Source organism: Capsicum annuum, chromosome 4 (assembly GCF_002878395.1).
Source record: "Capsicum annuum cultivar UCD-10X-F1 chromosome 4, UCD10Xv1.1, whole genome shotgun sequence".
NCBI lineage: Eukaryota > Viridiplantae > Streptophyta > Magnoliopsida > Solanales > Solanaceae > Capsicum > Capsicum annuum.
In genome coordinates, this window is record NC_061114.1 from 17,551,322 (window position 1) to 17,559,562 (window position 8,241).

Genomic DNA, 8,241 nt, shown 5'->3' on the forward strand with positions numbered 1-8,241 from the left:
TTAAATATGTAAATCATATTTAAATTAATTAATTATTTAAGTATTTTTTTTTTAAATTAGGTAAGAATTTTAAATTTGATAATTTAAATAAATTAATTAGTTAATAATTTTAATTAATTAATTTTTTACTAATTTAAAATTTAAATTAATTAATTAAATTAATTTTAATATTTAATTAATTTTAATGTAATAATTTTTTTATTATTTTTTTATTTTTTATTTTAAACATGATTATTCAAATTTTAAAAGCATGATTATGCAAATTTTTATACAATTTATAATTTTTACTTATTTAATTAAATTAATTTTAATATTTAATGCTTATGTAGCATTTTAAAAATGACTTGGAATTTAATGTAATACTTTTTCTATTTTTTTATTTTTTATTTTTTTTATTTTTTAAATGACGTCGCACGTGTGGCAGATGACGTGGCACACGTGACAGCTGACAAGCGAAAGTGTGTTACACTCTCCAAAAAAGTGTTTGAAATGTAGCTTTTTCGTGGGTTCAGGGGTTCAGATGACAAATATGTAAGTAGAAGTGTCTAACTTACAAAATTGACGTAGTACAGGGGTCCAATAGAACATTTTGCCAAAAATCCTTAAATGTTTGTCCTACAAAAAGATTGGTGTCGTCCGAGAAAGAGTGGCTTCTTTGTGATTCGAGCTCCCCGTCCTCACTTCCTCTATATTCCTCTTCTTCATAATCTTCACTATTATCCCATTCATCACCCCTTATGCAAGTGTATTCCATTGACGTATCATCCGCCGTCGGGGGTGGGGGCGAGGGTGGGGGTGAGGCTGATGTGGAAGCTTCTTCCCGGGACCTTCCAACAACGTTAACTCGCAATATAAGTCTGGAGTTATCAGAATCAACGTAAAACATGTATAATTTCACGTGTCTATCATTCCTTATGAACGTTGGATAGATTTTCTTTCTCCCATCCATCAAGTAACTAATTACCACCTCGCTTTGATCACAACTTAATTCACCGCTCTCCATTACTCTTTTAACCATGTCGACATATTAACCGTTGCGACGAAGGCAATGGACACTAACTCCTTAGACGCGGTTTTCCAAACCCAACATTGGGAGTCTCCTCCCATTCACCAGAAAATATACCACTAACAACCACGTAATCTATAATAGACATGATATACCTAGATAATGGTATTTAATAGACTTGAATAGTGATTTATGCGCCTAGACTTAATAGACTGAAGTCGTGTTATTCTTAGCTGTTGTCCGTACAGTGCACGATCAATCCGTTTTCGGTGACCACCGAAATAATCCGACGAATTTCAGCTTACAAACAACCTAAGGAGTGTTGGAATGTTGCTATTAAGCCAAGAATCGATTTCGAAACGTGGGACTGATTTTTAAGCTTTTTGTATAAAAATGAAAGAAAAACTAGAGCTAAAAATAAGTGAAAAAGGCTTATAACAATAGAGATAATGTCACTTTTCAATGGGTGCCGGAAAATTCGACAAAAAATGACCGAAAAATGGTTGAAAAATCGAGGAAATAATGCCAAAATTGGGTGGTTGCTAGTTGATTGGTTGAGAAGCTTTGGGATTTTTTTTTAAAAATTATTTATCCAATATTTATATCTTTTTGAGATGGACTAAAGTGTAGTTTCAAAAAAACTAGGGCTGAAATAGGGAAAGGAGCTAAAGTGTAGATTTTGTAAGTTGAGTGCTAGGGTTACATTTTATTTTTGTTATCCCATAAAAGTATCTATTTTTTCAATTAAAAAAAACTGGTGTCTAAATGTTAAAAAAATTTTGAGAAGTGATCTTTTTGACAACTCCCCCAAAAATGGCACTATAGAAGTTCCCTTGACATCCATAAAGTTTTGCACTTTTTGTATCTATATCTATATATATTATGAAGCAGAAGACGAAACATCAGAAGAAGCCAACTGTCAAACTGCTATGAAGCCACGTGTCATTTTTTAGGACAAAGTTAATAATGATGTAATAATAATTTTGAATATTAAAATAAATTATCCTTCATTTAAAAAAAAATCATTAGCTTAAAAATAGACACTTATTGTTGAAGAGTTCAAAATAAACTTTTACTCTTTCATAAACTTATTTCTTTTAAAATTTAAATGTTATAAAACATATTTGGAGTATAATTTATTTAGATATTAAATAAAGTATAAAAATATCTTAATAATGACAGTAATAATATAATAATAATAAATAGTAGTAGTACGTATATACCAATAATAGTAATAGTGACATTAATAATATATTATATTTTAATACATTAGATTAAATATTAAATTAAATATTATTAGTAGTGATAGTATTTTAATACAATTGTGTTGCGTCTTGGTAGTATTTAACCAACCAAAAAAAAGTAGTATTGGTAGTAATAATAATAATAATTTTTAAAAAATATAATGATAATACTAATAATATTAAAAATATTTGAATTGACTTTAAAATTTCTCTTAATACAAAATTTTAAATTATAGGATAAAAATATTCTATTTGAAAAACTAAGGATAAGGAAGAAATTGAGATGATATTTTAATTTAAATTTAAATTAGAGTTTGAATTGAAATGAAATTCTAACTTTTTCACCTCTCCTATATAAAAAGATAAAAATATTAGACATTTTTAAAAAAAAATTATCATTAACTTAAAATTAGGAACGTAACATTCAAAAGTTCTAAATAAACTCTTACTATTCATAAACTTATCTCATTCAATATTTTAAAATACATTCAAATATTAAATAAAAGATTATAATATTAAAATTAGTATTAATAGTAATATTAGCATAATAATAGTAGTAGTTTTAATTCAAGTTAGTAATAGTAGTGTTAATTGCTTTTTGTTATTAAAAAACGTAGGAGTGGTGGTAGATAATATTATATATATATATATATATATATATATATATATATATATATATACTAGTCAAATATACGTGCTTTGCACGTGTGCTTCATGTCAAGGCATATGTGATATATTAATATGTTGATTGTCTCTTACGATGTGAACTATCACATCACAGATAATAATTAAGATAATAGATAGTAATACATAAGAAATTACAACAAAATCATTTGATTAAACCTTAACATTTACATAAAAATTCCTCAAAGCCTGAACGAATATTCATCTACCACTGCATGTAAACTCAACAAAATAATTCGATAATCGAGATATCATAATAATGCGATAAGCCTTACGAAAAATCCTTAAAGTCTGACCAAACGTTAATCTATCATTTGAAAAAACAACAAATAGTAACAGAACAGAAACTATAGTATTCGAGAATATTATTGCAATGTCATCAAACCTAATCTTAATGCAAATTTCTCAAAGTTCGACGAAATATTCATCTACAACATATACTTGAACATAACAGAAATTACAACAAAATAATACGATAATCAAGATATTAGAATAATACGATTAAATCTAACCTTTTGTGATTGTAGATGACACCGTTAGAGCTCATAAAAAAAAAGGAGGTATTAGCATCTCTATCAATAAATTTTACATTGTTGATGTTATTATATTATTGTAGAAAAAAAATTTCAATACCTTTTCTTTCAAAAAAGGATTATCTAAATATGGAAGATTTTTATCTTATGTTGCGAAAGGGGAAAAAATTAATTATGATATTCAATTAAAACTACAACACAATTTTAGGAAATTCAAATTTTTTTCCTCAAAAACTTAAAGTAACGTGTTTTTTTTTTCCTTAAAAAATTAAAATAACTTGTTTTTTTCTTGGAAGTTTAGAGTAATTTTTGATTCTTCTGTTTTTTAAAGGAAATTTTTTCTAAAGATAACTTTTTTACCATATATTTTTCCTCAATTTAAAGTAACGTGTTTTATTTTTTTTCCTTAAAAAATTAAAAATAACTTGATCTTTTTGAAAGTTAAGGGTAATTTTTTTGTGTGTGTTTTTAAAGAAATTTTTTTCAAAAGATATTTTTACAATATATTATAGGAATTCATAATTTTAAATATTATAATATAATGATATAATAATTTAAAAAATAGTAAAAAGATGATTTTGTCTAAAGTACAAACTTTTAATGAAGGGTAAAAGTTCAAATCACTTTTCTAAGGGTCTTCACACTTTTAATATATTATAGATATAGATTATAGATATATAATTTGTGGTGGATGTATACACCTCACCCTTACTTGCATTTATTTTAAAATTAAATATAAATTGAAAATTAACTAAATTCAATTCATATTAACTTTTTCATTCATTTATATAATTCTAAACTGTCAATTGATTTTTTTAATGAAAATGCATAAAAGACAAACGATTAAAAGCACATTTTTGGGGCATATCTTGATTTAGAAAAAAAAACATTGTAATCTTTTTTTAAAAAAAAAATAATTAAATTAATTAAATGATTTGAGTTCCTAATAAAATGCTAACTGCTTGTGATTTTCAACTTTGAAAATGATATAAATTCTTACAAGATCTTTTATTTTTAAAATTTATATCTATATCTATATATATTATAAAGCAGGGGACGAAGCACCAGAAGAAGCTGAACACAAAAAAATTGAAAATAAAATTTAGATTTTGTAACTAAAATTTACGTGTTTGAAAAAACTGCTCCAAGTATGTAGGAGTCTTTTGAAAATAATAAAAAAAAATTCTCCTTTTTTTCTCCTGTACAGTTATCCAATTTTTCAAAATTTTAAAATAAATAGTTACTCAAACCCATATCCATATTGCTTAAATTTTTCATTCACCATTTTTCTGATGCATTATCACACACAATCACTCTCAGAAATCAACACACGGTTGCTCAAAAAATATTTGTTGTGTGTGCAAAAGTCATGACCGACCCTTTCTTTTTGCCATGATTTTTTCAAAAAAAATTGTGAAAATTTAGTTTAGATACATAAATATCCATTGCATTGTCAGACAATACAGATATATTTAACTATTTTTAATATGTTTCATTGATTGTTTGTGTTTTTGTGTTTTGAAGTGTTGAATAATATTGCGAAGATTAAATTTTTTGGGCATTTCACGAATACAAATATTCATTGCTCCTCTCGACCATATTTTTACAGTACTAATTTTTTGTATCTAATTAATTGACATTTTTTTGTCCTGTCATTGAATCTAATTTTTTGCTTTTTCTTTTGAACAAATCATTGGGTAAAAATGTTATAAAGTCTTTACGCAATAATATTAGCAGAAATATAGGTCTCCTTCATTTTGATGGCTTTGGTGCTCGCACAAAGATTGTAACTCTTTGCAATAAAGATTAGGACTACATACTTTGCATTAAAAAGTTGACAGACTATCTATATAAGGTGACAATTGTTCAACCAAAATATATTTTCTTCCAAGTAAATATAGTATTATAGCATCATTTAATTATCATGTCTGACGACTATCTATGCTTGACTATATGTTGACATTCTCTGTTTTAACTTTGATTTAATTGGTTCATGCTTTTTTATTTGTTTATTATTTTTGTAATGATAATAATAATAATAATAATATATTATTATTATTATTATTATTATTATTATTATTGTTATTATTGTTATTGTTATTGTTATTGTTATTAGTATTAGTATATTAGTATTAGTATTATTTCATTGATTTTAAATATTTATCTCAATTTAAATAGATAGATTATTATATAAATATATATTATATTTGAAAAAAGTAATGATAAGAAAGAATAATGAAATAACTAATACGGAATTTAAATTTGAGTTTAAATGAAATGGAGTTCTATCTTCTTAGTCTCTTATATGTACTCATATCATTAGTTTGGTAAATATATTTACTGCAATCTTTAATTCTTCAATTTCTTCAAATTATTTTTTATTTAAGATTTTTCTTTTCATATACAGGAAGAATGTGAAATTTTTGTGTTTATCTTCCTCTGTTAGCGTTATTATTATTATTATTATTATTATTATTATTATTATTATTATTATTATTAGTAGTAGTAGTAGTAGTAGTAGTAGTAGTAGTAGTAGTAGTAGTAGTAGTAGTAGTAGTAGTAGTAGTATTATAATTATTATTATAATTATAATAATAATAATAATAATAATTATAATTATTATTATAATTATAATAATAATAATAATTATTATTATAATTATTATTATTATTATTGATAAATGTAAATAATAAATATTTGTGTGTGTATCTAAAATGTATCCTTACACACGATTATTTTAATATTTTAAATATAAATTAAAATTTAATAATTAAATTCAATGTATATATCTACTTGAAATACCTTTATAAATCTAAGTTTTCAATTTATTTTTATAAAAAAATTTAACAAACAAGCAAAAGAAAGAAAGAAAGGAAAGGAAAGAAAACAAAAGAAAATAAATTAAAAAAAAACGTGCCAAAAAAATAAGATAAACTATCAAAAGATAATTAAGACTAATAAATTATTAATTTTAAATTAAAAATAATGATAAAATAAAATTACTTATTGAAAATGATTAGTTATCACATTTGGGAGTTCTAATTGGACTCTTTTCGAGTTTTGAATAGAAAAATTAAGTATTTGAATTTGAAGTCATTATCCTTTAAATAAAAAAAAATTCATTATCTTAAAAATAGAAACTCATAATTGGAGAGTTCTAATAGATATTTGCTATTTCAAACTAATCTATTTAAAATTTAAATGTCATAATATATAGTTAAATATAATCTTATATATCATAAACTTATTTATATCAAATATAATGATATTATTATTATTATTATTATTATTATTATTATTATTGATATATATAAATAATATATATTTGTGTGTATCTAAAGTTTATCTTTACTCGGGATTATTTTAACATTGTAAATATAAATTAAAATTTAATAATTAAATTCAACATAATGATAAATATATTATTATTATTATTATTGATAAATATAAATATATATATTTGTGTGTGTATCTAAAATTTATCCTTACTCACGATTATTTTAACATTATAAATATAAATTAAAACTTAATAATTAAATTCAATGTATATATCTACCTTTATATATCTAAGTTGTCAATTTATTTTTATAAAAAAAATTTAACAAACAAACAAAAGAAAGAAAAAAAGAAAGAAAGAAAGAAAGAAGGAAAGAAAAGAAAAGAAAAGAAAAGAAAAAAACATGCCAAAAAAAAAAAAGATAAACTATCAAAAGATAATCAAGACTAATATGATAATTAGATTTTGTTTAAAAAGTGAGCAACATAATAAATAAAATATGAAATATAAAAGTTTTCAATATTTGATGATTCATTGTTACATGTGTATAGCTTTTGCTATGGAATGACGGGGGTGGAGGATGATTTGGGGTTGGGGTTTATTTCAATAAGGAACAATATGATAATTAGATTTTGTTTAAGGTAATATGATTTAACATGCTCGAACATCACAATCCAAAAAGATTAGCAATAATATTTTTATTATAAAATGTAAGTAGATAAATACTCAACTAACATCTTTATTTATACATTTTATATTAATATGAAATTATAATTTAACATAAATATAATAGATAAATCTAAACAATGAAAAATCACGGGCAATCAAATAAACGTTAAGAAATAAATTAAATTTTTCAAAGTGCTTTTTCAACTATAATGAGTAAAATCTTATATTTTAATGAGTTTATGATTTTACTATTTCCTTTAAAATTAATATTCAAGAAATATTACATGCATTATGAAATTTCTTTTAATTCTTAGGGAAAGTCAATAATTTTTATTTGAATTTGAGTAAAAAAATTAAAATTAAATATGAAATAAAATAATATGTCGATAGATGTGAAAGTGTAGCTAATTTTAAATGGAGACAAAATCTAACAAATTAGATTATTTAGGAGTCATCTTCTAATCTTTTTTCATTTTTTATTATGCATAACAAATTACTATTTTAATTTCTATATTTTGAGATAAGAGATAAGAAAACTCAATTGATTATATGTGAAACACAATAATTTTAAAATATACATAGTGTACAGGGGTGGGAGGTGTTGTAGATTTAAATTATGAATAATATATAAATAAAACTATGAAATATATATACTTTTTTTTTTTTACAATTAATGATTTTTTTTTATAGATTTTCTTAGTGGTAGGGAGATTGGGCTGGGGTGGAAGCGCTTTGTGTGGGTGGGGTGGGGGCGGGGGATGGATATGGACGTGGAGGTGAGGGTAGGAGTGAGAAGTGGTGGGGGTGTATTTTTTTTTTCATATTTTT